Source organism: Drosophila pseudoobscura, chromosome X (assembly GCF_009870125.1).
Source record: "Drosophila pseudoobscura strain MV-25-SWS-2005 chromosome X, UCI_Dpse_MV25, whole genome shotgun sequence".
NCBI classification, from domain to species: domain Eukaryota; kingdom Metazoa; phylum Arthropoda; class Insecta; order Diptera; family Drosophilidae; genus Drosophila; species Drosophila pseudoobscura.
The window spans coordinates 1,721,323-1,735,727 of record NC_046683.1 but is presented as its reverse complement, the minus strand read 5'-3'; positions in this window follow the sequence as shown (position 1 = coordinate 1,735,727).

Sequence of the window (14,405 nt, the reverse complement as noted above, 5' to 3'; positions counted from 1 at the left end):
ATGACTCCTGTAATCATTCCAAAAGCCTTCGGTTTCCATTACATAGTGTTTCTGCAGAGAGTATAGTCCCTAATTGTTCGCTTTAAGGTCGAAGATTCATACAATATCGGATGAGTATTTTCAATAGTAACGATGGATCTCCCCTTTTGTCTACCCGATACCCAAAGAGTGTCGCGGCTCGTGTGCCTCGACTCCAAATATTTCACCTGGGTTTTTTGTTGGTTTTTCTCAGTGTATGAAGGTCTGAATGACTACCAGTACGAGTCCGTGGGCCAAATTGCACTGCCATTTACAGCAGCAGAGGCCCGAGCAGCAACAGCAACAGCAACAACAACTGCAGCAGCAGCAGCAGCAGAAGACTTCTTTTGAAAAACCTCATCCTTCCACCCTCCCCTCCTTTACCCTGCTCCCCTGCTCTCCTCTCTTCGCTTCATTCGCACAAAATGCTGCGTATAAAATGCGCATAAATAAAACGGTTGGTAGCCCACAGCCCGAGCAACAACAAAAAACCAAGAAGAGATGAAAAAAGAAAAAATATATTAAAAAAAACGCAGTGAAGAACACGACGAACCAACGAATGCCCTACGCATCGAGAGAGAAGACAACGAGGCAGCCTACGCTCTAAGCGAGCCTCCAGGGAAAAGAGAGAGAGAGAGAGAGAGAGAGAGTGAACCCTCTCTCGAAAGCCGAACAGAACGAGAGGGTGAGCGCTCTCCTTTGGCTCCCCTCTCATGGGCATATGTAGTGCATGTTTAGAGGAGGTGGTTCCCTACAGGAAAGGGTATCTGTGAAATCAGCGAAAAAGAGAACGAGAATGAGAACGAGAACGAGGCTTAAGCCTAAACGGTACTTTTTCAAAATACTCTCAAAGAAGAAGACGACGATGGAGCCAAAACAACAACAAAGAAATGAGAAACGAACGGATAAAAAATGCCTTCGAAGCGCTGCGCATGCGTGGAGCGGAGCTTAAATGCTTTTGGCATACGTCAAGTGCCAGGCGAGCGTCGCCGTAGCCGTTGCCGTTGCCGTTGCCATCTCCTTCTCTTCTCTCTGTCTCTGTCTCTGTCTCTGTCTGTTCCTGTCTGTCTCCTATCCCTGTCCCTGTCTCCTGTCCGTGGCCGTGTCCATGTCCGCGTCGGCGTCCGTGTCTGGGATGTGAGCTGGCCCGTGAGCTGAAGTGACGTCTCGTTTTCGTTGCTTCTGCTTCTGCTGCAGCCCTTTCCCTTTTCCCGTTTCCCGTTTCCCTGCTCCTTGTCTTCTTGCCACAAAATGTCATTCGTTGCGCCCGTTGCACGCATTCCTGCAGCTCTACCGCCGCCGCCACCACCGCCGCACCTTTCTCATCCTGGGGCATGCATCCTCAAGCCCATTGCCATTGGCATTTCGCATTTTTCGTTGCGTTGCGTTTCGTTTTCTGGATCTCTTTTTTAGCGGCTGGCATTCGGCATTCGGTTTCAATTAGAAATTCATGATTCCGTGTTCCCGTGCCCGTAACGGGCTTTGATGAGGCAGCTCTGCTGCTTTATTTTCCGCGGGGCATTAGAGCCTTTTGCCCACAGGCGAAATCGCACCTCCCCTGATTGATGATCTTTTTTTGGGGAGTGGCCCCCCAATCGAACATTTACAAGTATCCCCCCACTGTACGAGTGTACGAGTGTACGACTGTATGACTGTACCTCCTCGTTGACATCATTATAAAGTTTAATTTCGCGTCCGTTAGGATACGTTCTGTGGTCTGTTCCCTCTCGTGGGATTATGTGTCGAGTGTGTGTGTGTGCAGGGCGGGAGGGGATATATGGTAAAAGGAAACCTATGGGAACCATACGATATAATTTTTCCCTTGGGTAAGGGCATCTTTCACCTCAACTTGACATTCATTTAAAGAATATTTGATGTTCCTGGAACCACGCGAGGACCCAAGGAAATCTTCGACTTACAGGACGGAAATTTAAGGAGCACGGTTTGAGTGGAGATATGTGTCCTTCGAATCGTGGAGCATAATGCAGAGCCGCTGCACCCAGAAACCAGAAGTTGCCACCGATACCGTCTCCATTCCACCGACACTTTCCCGGGGTTCTTGGAGTATTCTCAGCACCAAGGATACCAAGGTTCTCTCTCTCTTCCTTTCAACCATTAATATCTTAATATCTAAATCGTAAAATGCCAAATGCAGGCTACGTGCCACCAAACTACCACCAAAACCGCTTCTCTGTCTGCCTGCTAATGCTGCACTTGCATCATTCTGTTGCATGTGGCAAATTGCATTTAATTAACACACACAAGCACACTCTTTGTCCTGTCAACGGACGTCACCAGCCATTATCATTCGCATTCAGATTCTCATCAGCGTTTTGCATGTGAAATGAAGTCGTTACAATGACGAGCTCCCCCCACTCTCCCCACCCTCCCCACTCTCTCCTCTCGCACTTGCCCCATTCATTGCCTCACTTTATGAGCGACATAATCGACGAGACGACGGTTATATAATGCTGATAATTTCATTAAACACACCACAATCCCTCAATCCAGCCGCATCCATTGCAATCCTCAACTCAACCCAAATCTCATTTCACTCCACTCTTCAATTCCTTCGTCAGACAAAAAAAAAACAACAAAAAAATTACATGGACGCTTGAATCTTTTTATACCCATTAATCGTCGTTGTAGAGTAGCTATCTATTAAATTGGGGGAGTTTTATTCTAATGAAAGCTAGCTGGATATAATTCAAATCAAGTCAAAATATATCGAGAAAAAGAAAACCATCAAAAACTCAATGCTTTATATTCTTCATGACTCTGAAAAACCTTTCCTTAACATTTTGTGAAATATTTAATGAACTTTACTATTCTGTTATCTATCTATACCCTATCCATCGGATGCATTTGACAGTTGCCATTAATCCTTGAGGCGCATGATCCCTCGTTCTCTATCTGAGGATAGAGGGTATCCCTATGGTGGGAATCAGTATCTGAAGCTGCATCTGCATCTGCATCATATCTGTCTGTACTTGTTTCTCATTTAATGCTGATGAAGTGGAAATGAGATCCGACTTGCGACTCCTCCTCCAGGCACTCCTCTTGGCCTCCAGTCCCCAATCCCCTGTTAATTTGTCGCGCATTTTTTATGGCGCAAATTGTTGATTAATTTTGTTCCTTTTTTTCCTCTGCCTCTGCGCCTATCTCCGATGGATTAGGAGTCTGTGGAGAATGGGGATCGGGAGTCGGGAGTCGGGGGGAGCTTCGTTAGAGTGCCTCCACAATGTTGTTTCTTGACATTAGAATGGCATGTAATTTTATGGCCAGAAGAACAGAACAGAAGAACAGGCGCATAAACAACCAGAGGAAAACCATTTAAATAGTACAAATTGATAATTATTCCTCTAGCTGGGGCTGTGGCAGTGACTGTGGCAGTGGCAGTGGCAGTGGCTTAAGAGAGAACGGACCCCAGTTGGCCAATAAACAAAGTTGGGCCACAGAGACGGCTCCCGGCCCGGACCCCTCTTAAGCCACGGCCAAGAGGCAGAGCTGCCGCAATAAAAACGCCATTGAAGTCAACTCTAGTGCAAAAGTCAATGAAACTTTTATTACCAACATGCCACACGCACCCCAACCGTTTGCGAGGGCAGCAGCAGACCAGTAGGGGAGACGGGGGCGCCACAAAAGAAGTGCAACAAACGACTTTTGTTTCAGGCAAAAGTTGCGTAAAGAAGGAAAAAACAGAAACCAGAGGAGTAGGAGTAGGAGGAGGAGGAGGAGGAGGACTAATGTGCAGCCTCAGTGCATCGTGGGAGCACCCAATCCCCACTCCACGTTGAATGTCAACTCGGAAAACTCGGAAAAGCCCTCTTTTGCGATTAACCAAAGGGGCCACAAAGTGGCCTACTTAGCGATCTGCTCCACAGGCTTCCCCTTTGGCTGCTATTTATTGAACTGTGTTCTGTGTGGCACAGGAAGGAACAACGAAACGAAAGGAGTTTCCGGAGCCTAGCCCACGGCCTGTGGCAGGGCCTATATAGAATGCTTTTCTGGTGCAATGCATCCTTAGAACGTTCACATAATTCCATAATCACAAAAAGGTATCATACTATGTACATACATATATGTATGGACTCTTCTGACTCCTGACTCATCTGATCTCTCATTTCATTACCATCTTAAATATCTTAAGTACATAGGGACCCCCGCTGATGGATTACTTAGTTTAATTTAATCTAACGATAAAATCTATAATCAAGACAGTTGGAGGGGCTTTAGCTGCACTCCATTAAGGAGCCATAAAAACCCTTGACTTTATACGATAATAAGTGTCCCCTTCTGTACTCGGATCGGGGCCTGGCCCCTAAAAGCCATTCCAACTTACCAGAAATTAATATCTAAATTTGTCTCCCGTTGGGAGATCGGAGATCGGGGATCGGCCTTCGGAGTCGTTGTCTGGTGGCAGCTGTGTTTTGGCGTTAGATTCCTCCTAGCACGTGGGTCGTTCAACTCTTCTTTGGCTCCAGATCCCAGGTCCAGCGGAATGGCAATGGCACGGAATATATATAATTTAATTGCGTAATTAAGCGCCGACTATGACTCCTAATTCTACACCGAATTCGGTTTCGCACATCCTCTCAGGGGTATTACCCGGGTATAATGGACACACGCGTTGCCGGTTGCAACTATCTCTCTCTCACTCTGCGGGTGCTGCTACCTTAGTTGTTTTTGCTTTTGCATTCAAGTCCCAGCGGAGTCTTCCGCTCTCTTGCTTCTGATTTGTTTTATATTTTTCTTAGTTTAAGATGAGCTTTAAATACGAAATTTTTCTTTGAATTGGCATCACATTGAATAGCATACGGCACTTGGTAATACCCTTGCAGATGGTATACCCTTCGAAACCCCATCAAGAATATATGATCATATATTTTAGCGCAGATTCTTTGGTCCAAGATCGCACCAATCCAATCTATTTGGAAAGATTTCGATTATACATATATCCACCAGCTTGTGCGATTTTAGATCGCGAAAAGTGCTTCATATTTATAATAATATATTATATATTATAAATCAATTAAATTTGTTTAAATTAAAAGTTTTTGAGGCTAGGCAGATGTACTCGAAATGTTCAAATCCTTGTCCAAGGATAATAAGGATAATGTAGTATGGAAACATGGACTTTTCTCACTCTAAGCATCAGTAATTTCTTTTAAATAAAAGAAATACTTGCAAAACAAATTAGAAATCGGAACACACAAAAAAATGTCCTAAATCGATCTGCAAGGGTATTAAAAGCTTCAATTTGTTTTCGTTGTTGTTTTCAATTGAATATTTTTAACGTTTTTTCACCTATTTTTTGTTTTTGTTTTTTCGGCTGTAAAGAAAAGAAGGAAAATCGAAATAAGTTTAAATATTGAGTGTTTTTGCGAGTGCATATTTTCCCATCAAAGATTTCACGGGTGCTTATACCCTTATAAAAATGGAAGGGTATTAGCAGCTTCGGCCACAGCGGAGAGCATGGAAATGCCAATTGATTGGTGGAGTCCGGGAATGGGAGAGATGGGGGAGGAGATAGGTGTGGGGCGGCAGGGGGTGGAACCGCGAAACACTTAAAGGCCACTTAAGAGCCATGGACATCTATCTAGCCCCCTCCACCGCCGCCGACTGCGCACTGCCTTTTTGCTTTTAACTTTTATCAACACTGTAATTTCTGGCTTTTCATCTTGCGCTCTCTCATACTCATATTCTTTAGGCTAGAAAGCAAAAAAAAGAGGTCCTTCCGTCTTCGACTAGGAGATACCCTCTGTTCTGTGGCAATCAAAGCCGTGTGGCCTTACCGCTAAGAGTGCTCAGAGGCCAGGTGTTCAAAGAGCTTTAAAATTTTTGAAGATTTGAGCAGATGGAAAACAATCGGAGCTCCGATTAGTTGAAATTATATATATCCTGGCACCTCGGTGTTCCTTGAGCTACCATATACCATATGCCCTTCCCCATCTACGATTGGTGGATCCATAGAGAGAACAAGAGTCAAGTTTTATTCGAAAAGCCGGGATTACGAGTGGGTGGATGGAGGGTAAGCTTACGAGTGAGATGAAATAAAAAGCGGCAGAAAATAACGATGTTGAAATCACTTAGCTTACAAAATGCAATAATACGTACAGCACTCTTCCGCCTCTCCAGCCATCCTCTGCCTCTGTCTCTGTCTCTGCCTGCCGCACTGCAACATTAGTAGCGTTTACAGTCTTTTGTTGCTTGCTAGTTCTTCCTCGACCCCCCTTTCCCTTCCCCTTTCACTGCAGCCACACTTCCTCTTCGTCTTGTGCCCTGCCCCTGCCCCTGCCCGTGCCCGTGCCGTTTTTTATCTGGGCTTTTGGTATGAAAAAAGCCAAAGGGCATGTGTACAAGATATGCAAAATACGGGGAAAGGGAGAGCTCCTACATGGGATACACAGAGCAGCACAAAGAGAGACAGAGAGAGAGAGAGAGGGGTAAAGCTTTCGAAGGGGGAGAGGGGAGCAAATTGAAAGCCAAAGCGGATTGCCATTACTTAGAGGCGCGTTGCAAGCGCTTCATTGAGCGGGAATTTGGAATGGTACTCGCGGCAGGCGGCAGGGGGGTGGCAGGGGGGTGGCAGGGTAATAGGCTATTCGAGCAATAGAAAGAATGAAAGCACAGCACCATGGAACTACCGGAACCATTGCATACCCTGTCAGAGCCATTGCCATAGCGAAATTGGAGAATATTCGGCAACAAAATCTAAAGAAGAGAATGTGGCCCAGGTAGGTCTGAAACGTATAGAACAACAGATACCCTACCATGGCATGTGCTCTTCTCCTTTGCAGTGTAGAGCATTTGCCCAGTCGCCCCTTATACATATGTATATCGTGTTTTGCAGTGTCAGTGTGGCATGCAATATAGCGAGATGCCCCACAGTCCATCCAACTACCGCTCTGCCCCCGCCCCGAAATGCTGCTAGACTTCAACCAACTTTCCGTTGTGCAAAAAGTCAAATGCGCTTATAACACTACAAAATACAAAAGCCGCAGAGTCTCGCATTCGCTTGTTGCAAGTTCCAAGTTGCAGCCAGCCGCCAGCTAGAGTTGTGCCAGTGGCAGGGGCAGGGGCAGGCGGCACTGGGGACTGCGACTGCGACTGAGACTGAAACTGAGGCTCAGGTTTTGGGGTTAGAGTTGCCTGGCACTGACAGCGATGGCGACAGTTGCACTGCGGAGGTGGAGGTGGAGGTGGAGGTGGAGGCGACAGCGACAGCGACAGACATGGCTTACAATTGCAAGGCGACTAATTGGTTTACTTATGGCCTTTATTCCGCTGGCTCCCCTTGCAGCCACACTCGCCGCATGCAACACTTTTTGAGGCCCCATAATTGTGCGAGGGGAACACCTTCTCGGCGATGCCTGGCAACGGCGACTCAATTTGCCGGCCAACGAGTCTGTGGCCTCACACACACGAGAGTTAACAATCAATTATGGTCCGGCCCGGTCCGGTCCGGCCCGCTGTCTGGGCCAGGCCACAGGGTGGTCAGTTTTTTTTCGGGAATAGGATACCCTGCAGTCGCCCAAGTCCATCAAAGCGCGGATAGACCATTTTCCATCAAAGACTACAGAAGAGAAGATTACGTGTGAGGAGAATGAGAGCGTTGCTCTAAAGTTTCACTAAATCATTGAGTGGGTATCCTCGTTGCAGATACGACTTCTGCAGCCATGGCCTTCAATCACCATTCCATTCAATTATTACCCCGCGAAACTTACGCCATTCTGTGGCGGCAGTGGAAAAGCGGGAATCGGGAAAATCGGGAGAGCGGATGGGAGAGAGAGTTTAGGGTCGTTTGAGTCGCTGTTTGTTTTGACTTTCGGAGGGGGCTGGGGCAGAGATTCGCCGTTAAGCGATTGCCTTTTGCCTTTGAGCGGACCCGCCGAGGAAATTCCTTCCCTGCCACACTGCCACAAGCAGCAGTGGCAAGCAGGCAGGCAGCAACAACAAATGATTACTTATTTAAAAACTCCATTAGAACACGTTCATTTACAAGAGGAGACCAGCGCCGATGACGACAACGACGACGAGGAGCAGGAGAAGGAGGATGAGATTTCCGACGACGTCCACGGCCAAGAAGGATGAGGAGGATGAGGCTAAGGAAAGGGTTATAGGACCATACAGTGCGTCCCCATTGATGTAATTGAGATTAGAGGATGCTTAGAGATGTTCAGCGAGAGTTGATTACAGCGAGTAGCGATGATAACGAGAATATACTCGTATTTGTGGACAGTATTGCTTCGGACGTTGAGTAAATTTGGTTCCCGCGTGACTACCTCAGGAAATACTCCATCGTTTTCGTGTTAGGTCTGTCTTATACTTTCGTTCTGCACTGTATGCGCCGTTGAGACTAACTCATTTCTCATTTTCCCATTAACTTGGGCAAATACTATGTCATCATCAAACAAGCCCAAAGACCAAACGCCGGACGATGGACGACGGACGACGAACGATGAACGGCGGTGGCGCACGGGGGACTGAAGGGGGTGTAAGGGTCCGTTGCCGCTGCCAGGCAGCAGCTTCAAACTCAATTTAGTTAAATTTTCTTCCCATATAACTCGTACATTTTTTGTTGGGAAATTAATTTTCGTTTTGGGGGCATGAAGCGACTTCATGCTCAGGCAATTAGCTTTCAGTAAAAGGTTGCAGGAGGACCCACAAATCAAAGGCAGAAAGTATCGTAGCCACCATGCGATACGATAGTCTATACGATAGATCAATGATAGACAGAGAGAGGCAAAGGGTGCATTTGGGAGAGGATACATGGAGATACATGGGGGTGTGGGTGTGGTTGTGGGCCCATCCACATGAGTGTCTTCTAAATTGTGGTTCTTCTTGTTGCCGCAATGATGCGTTCCCGCTTCGTATTGATACCTTGTACGTAGGAGATTTCAGCTTGAACCTCAATTTGGTAACAATTAACATCAGCTGTTGCTTCTCGGTACTATATATTCTCGCTATCATCACCACTCGTTATCATCGCTACTCGGTATCAGCTCTTACATCTATCGATGCAATGCTAGATCCAATCTTTTGATGGCTCGATCATCAACAAATCTGTACAGAGTAGAGGGTATCCTTTAGTTCAAATATATGTGCTTCTATCAACTCTAGCGTCTGGGGGCAGTGTCTTCTGCTTCAGCATTTTCTATTTGGTGATTTGGTGGGCAGCAGGACAGCAGCAGCAGCAGCAGAAGACTGGGGGCTGGGGCTCTGGAGGCTTGTTGGTGGGAAGGGAGGCCAAACAGCTTTAGACACTTTAACACATTCCACTGGGAATGAATACCCACACACACAAACACACAGATGCCAGCTAGAAGAAGATACACAGACAGACAGACAGACAGACACTTTGGGGAGACTTCAGCATCGACATTGACTCCGTCTTGGACTCGGACCTGGACGGGGACTTGGACTGGGACTGGGACTGGGATAAAAAGGTTGAACAGCCAAGAGAAACATTTAGACGACTTTCCAAGACCGGTTCTTTTGGCTCTATGAACTCGCTCCTCGGCTCGCCTCCTCTCGCCTCGTACTAACTAGAACTTGTGGCCAAAATAAAAAGGCACTGCACTGCACTGCAAAATGGTCAGCTTTTGTTGGCCAGTAGCACTTGGCCACCGGCCCCATCATCCTTCTGCACCTTTCGTTTAGACGGGAATTACTTTGGTTAATAAGTGAAATCAAGCTCCGAAATTTGGTTTTTCTTGTCAGTTTTTTTGCGGGTAATCTTCTTGTTTTTGTTGTCTTTGTTGGTAACAAGAGCTGACACCAAAAGCCAGATCCAGAAAACAGAAAACAGAAACCAAGTGCCAAGCCTTTTCATACTCTTACGAAAGGGTCCCGACATTTAACATCCTTTTGTGATCGTTGACTTTAAGACCATAGAAAGAATATCTTAACAGAGGAAACGAGAGATGATAACGAGAAGAAGTGAAAGAGATGAAAGAAGAGATGATAGCCAGATGAGATGATAACGAGAAGAGTTGATAGCGTAAAGCGATGTTGGCGAAGAGACACTACCGAGCAGATCTGATAGCGAGAAGCAGGAAAGGAAAGATATAAAATTGAATAGAAAATTTATCACACAACCTTAGCTCCACGAAATACTCGAATCTCCACGAAGTTGATCAATAATTTTTGCTGATCTATCACCCAAAAAAAAAAGCATCGGCAGAGTACTTGAAAATTCGGGAAGATTTAAGAACGCCATTTCTTTGTTTTTATCCCAGCTGCTGTTGAGTCCTCTACCTTCCTTCCCTTTTCCCCCTGTGGCGGCCAATCCTCCTCCTTCGCCTTTTCCACATGCCACATGCCGCATGATTACAGGAGACGACAATGGACGACATTGGCGTTGACTTTGACGGCGTTGGCGTTGGCGGCCACTAACAAACTCCAGTGTGTCGCCGCCTTCTGTGCCACCTCCTCCTTCCCTTCAAGTGCCCCTGCAGGCTGCAGTGGCATTGCTGCCAAAACATTTCGACGGTTTAGCATTTGGATTTTAGCCGCCTTTTTTTTGTTGTGCCCCGATTCGCTCTGTAACTCTGGACTGGACACTTTTTTGTGGCTGTTGTTTTTGTGCGTGGCAGCGGGCAGCGGGCGTCGGTCTCTGCTTCGGCTTCGGCTTCGGCGGCTGGGTCCTTTGATGATCGATCGCTTTGTGGGGCAATCAGGGGCTGCCACTCTTGTTTTTGCCTCCAGCACTGCAGCCCTCTGGGGCGAAAACCAACCTCAGCCTCAACTAATTAAAAGTCTTGAGCTTCGTTTGCTAATTGAAAGGTTAAGTGCGTGTTGACCTGCTTCAGGACCTCAGAAAGTGGAAACTTTTCTCCTGACGAGTGGCTCTCATTTGTGGGTTGAATGAGAGATACCTTCTTTCCTCCCCTACGTCTCTCACTATGGTTTTCATTTTCAAAAGAATATGTATACTGAAATCTACATTTACTATCCAGGTCCCTAAGAAATAAAGAGTTGAACGAGTAAAGATTTAATTATTTGATTAAAGGTTTATCGTTTTATAGATTCCAAGGTTGAAAGAACCCACCCTGGTTTTAGAGCTCTCTGACTTCTGCGACTATACAGCGAGTGTGTTGATAGCGAGAAGAGATAACAGCGAGAAGAAATGTTAGCGAGAGAGGTGTAGCTTCTGGATAATCCTTAAGAGGATCTTTCTCCCCTAGGCTGGATATAGAGAGCGACAGCTCGCTTCAAATCGACAGACCGCATATATCGCTCGATGACTCTTCACGCTAGAAAGACCTGGAAGGGCAACGGGACGCCCTCTCTGCTCAACGGACAACGCCCCACGTCTGTCGCATTGTGTTTTCTTTTCTTTCCTCGCTGGAGAGCACTACGGAAATTCCTTCATCTTAATTAGAAGGGATCATTCCATCTCGCATTGTGACAGACACATTGGGTTCTGGATGCCCTAATGGCCAGGGGCTTAGACAAAAGGACTCACCATACCGCTGACGGGGAAGGCGACGCGCGACGAACATTGAAGCCAATTGCAAGCCAAACGGACAAAAGAGTGGCGCCACCGCGCCCTCTCAGAGTCAAGTTATTGTTGTTAAAATACAGTATATATGTATATATGTATATATAAATAAAAGGATTCCTTAGCTATTCCTATGGACAGAACGGAGAACAAGCGACTCCCGCTGGAAACACTGGCAACACAAACACAGAAGTGACTGCAGGCAACGAGGATTCACTATTCTGACAGTTATTATTCTATGACAACACTCGAAGGGAGCGGACAGGCGGAAAGCGGGGCATGCCACAAAAAAAATACAGAGTTAAAGGGTCAAAAATTGCGACTAGAGCATACCCTCGGTGATAATTATCCCCCTCGTATGAATCAATGATGAATGCACTCGTATTACCCGTTTGAATCCATCTGAGAGATAAGATCTATAGATGTAGATCTCCGTCGTTTAAAGAATGGCAATGCCTGTGGGGACAGGGTACTAGTATTTTGGGGATACAAAAGCCCAAAGCTTTAGTTGGCATTATTTTTGGTGTATTTTTAAGGAGTTCTCTTGTTGGTTTTTGGTTGGTTTTGTGTTTTTTTTTTTGTGTTTTGTTTGGCTTTCGGTTTTGATAGTCTGCGGTGACATGCCCTAATTTTGTGGAATTGCATTGCAGCGCGCGCGCCGTGCCAGCTGCCACGTGACCGCACGTCCTATGGACGGCTACGCCCGCCACAGCCCCCCTGGAAATTCCCGCCCCGGGAATTGGGTGGTGCACTTACATTAAGTCACTCTGCTGCAACTGCTGCAACTGCGCTCTCTGGGCCGGACACGTTCCGACGTTGCGACGATCAAACAGCATTTTGTGCAAATTAGCTTCTGGTCTGGGCTCTTGCCACTGCCTCTGGCCTCAGCATCTGCCTCTGCCGCTGCCGCTGCTGCTGCCTCTGCGTGGCGTCTCTCTCTCTCTCTCTGCAGCGTGCAGGAATGGACCGAAAATACGAAATACGAACGAAAAATACGAAAAAAAAATATTCAATTAACTCGAAACTAGTTTTGGCACTAAAACAAAAATCAGGAAAAAAAGAACCGCACACACACACGCGCGGATACGCGGACACGCGGACACGGACCGAGACACAGATACGGATGCGGATTCGTATTTGCGGATTTGGAGAGAAACTGAAAATGCATTTGCGCTCCTCAAGGGTAATGCGGGGGGATGTGGTGGGAGTTGGGTGGTAGGCACAAAATTAAAATGTAATATTTCACTTTTTCTTGTTGTTGTTGTTGTTGTTGCTGCTGTTGTTGCAGTTGTTGTTGCAGAACTGGAAAGAACGTTCACTCTTTAGTTGTTGTTTTTGTCGCCCCGAAGATCGCCGCCACGAAGCCAGCGCCAGCTCGGTTCGGTTCGGTTCGGTTCGGGCCGGGTCGGGGGCCCTAAGCCTGGCTCTGAGTCTTGCTATCAGTCTGTAAGCTCCTCTACAGAGCGCGAACCGAAATCGAAATCGAAAACGAATCGCGAGCGAAACGAAACGAAACGAAACGAAACGAACGTGGACAAAAACACAACTCTGTTTCGGATTTTTTCTTTCGTGCGGCAAGATATGCACGTCCTCACGCGACCAGCACACAAATTCAACTGTGGCAGAGGCGACTCCAGCGATGCCGCATGCGGCAGCAGCAGCAGCACCAGCACCAGCACCAGAATCAACTGCGGCTGCATGCAACTGCGGCTCATGCATACACCGAGAGAAATACATATTTATAGTTCTAACTACAGCTTGGTCGAATTTCTCATATTAAAAGCCCAAATCAAACCACTTTCGAGACCCAGTAAGGACATATTTTCAATTATTGAGAACTTTAAGCAGGACTAAAATATGAGACAGGGACTGTGCTAAGCGCTTAACCTTAGACCATATATTAAATGTGTCTAAACCTATATGTTCTCTGCCAAGAATCTAAATATTACAGATCACTCAAGGAACGATCAAAGACTGAGAAATGTTTATATGTTTCTTCTACGACAGAACCACTTTTCTATTCTATCAAACTTATACAGGAAATTCTCTGTAATTCTTCTGTAATCATTACATTGTCTAGAGCTTTTTTCTCTCAGTGCCTGTGGCTATGTGAGTGTGTTTTTGTATGCGAATAGAGTGCAGAAGGAACAAGAACAAGCAGCAAGCTGTGGCTGAGGCTGAGGCTGAGTCTGACAAACAAACGAACGAGCGAACAAACAAACAAACAACATGAACAGCGCTTACAGGAGGAGGCATCATGCAGCAGCAGGCATCAGGCATCAGGCAGCAGTCAGTCCGTCCAACACGACCAGCTAGCGACGCGCGCGCTCTACTCTCTTCAGCAAACATCAGCAGAGAGCGAAAGAGAGAGAGAGAGTTTCGGCATATTACGTATACGCAACGTAACGTAGAAGATAAACCGGCATTAGTCAGACACACATTTCGGGCCTAAGACAGAGGGAGAGTCAGGGCCGGATCGGTAGCAAAGAAAAGATGATAAAGAACATTACAAATCCCATTCGCAATACGAATCCCTGTGGCTACGGATTCCTGGCGCCCGTTTCCCCGTTTCGCATTAAATGCGTCACTGCCCTTTAAGAACTTTTGCGCGTGCAGGTTCGGTTCTAGCATGGGGCCGGAGCAGAGCAGAGCAGAGCGGAGAGGAGCAGAGATGTCCCAACATTACGTTACAACCAACTGCAACCCCATCACAGGGAGGGCGGCCAGTGCGCACAGTGGGAGAAATATCCAAACTGTCACAACAATGGATTGTTTTCAAAGGCAAGTGGCATCATGTGCAGTACGATACCCCCATTCATTTATTATTTATTCCTTAAATGAATTGCACTGTAAATGTATATGGGGGGAGGGACATGAAGCA